We start from the raw sequence: 1,293 nt of genomic DNA, 5'->3' as shown, positions 1-1,293 counted from the left end.
ATATATACACACACATATACAGTATACATATACACACATATACAGTATACATATATACACACACATATACAGTATACATATATACACACATACAGTATACATATATACACCCACATATACAGTATACATATACACACACATATACAGTATACATATATATACACATATACAGTATGCATATATATACACACACATATACAGTATACATATATACACACACATACAGTATATATATATATACACATATATACAGTATACACATATACACACATATATACTGTATATATACATATATATACACACATACAGTATACATATATACACACATATACAGTATACATATATATACACACATATATATACACACATATACAGTATACATATATACACACACATATACAGTATACATATATATATACACATATACAGTATACATATATACACACATATACAGTATACATATATACACACATATATACTGTATATATACATATATATACACACATACAGTATACATATATACACACATATACAGTATACATATATATACACACATATATATACACACATATACAGTATACATATATACACACACATATACAGTATACATATATATACACACATACAGTATACATATATACACACATATACAGTATACATATATATACACACATATACAGTATACATATATACACACACATATACAGTATACATATATATACACATACAGTATACATATATATATACACACACATATACAGTATACATATATACACGCATATATACAGTAATACAGCATATACACACACATATACTGTATATATACACACACACATATACAGTATACATATATATATACACACATATACAGTATACATATATATACACACATACAGTATACATATATATACACACACATATACAGTATACATATACACATATACAGTATACATATATACACCCACATATACAGTATACATATATACACACATACAGTATACATATATACACACATACAGTATACATATATACACCCACATATACAGAATACATATATACACACATATACAGTATACATATATATACACATATACAGTATACATATATATACACACATATACAGTATACATATATACACACACACACATATACAGTATACATATATATACACACATACAGTATACATATACACACACATATACAGTATACACATATACACACATATACAGTATACACATATACACACATATACAGTATACATATATATACACACATATACAGTATAAATATACA

This window comes from Phyllobates terribilis, unplaced genomic scaffold, assembly GCF_046119375.1.
Source record: "Phyllobates terribilis strain yellow unplaced genomic scaffold, ASM4611937v1 Scaffold_246__1_contigs__length_2949330, whole genome shotgun sequence".
Classification (NCBI taxonomy): domain Eukaryota; kingdom Metazoa; phylum Chordata; class Amphibia; order Anura; family Dendrobatidae; genus Phyllobates; species Phyllobates terribilis.
The sequence above is the reverse complement of the archived record's forward strand: the minus strand, read 5'-3'. Positions refer to the sequence as shown.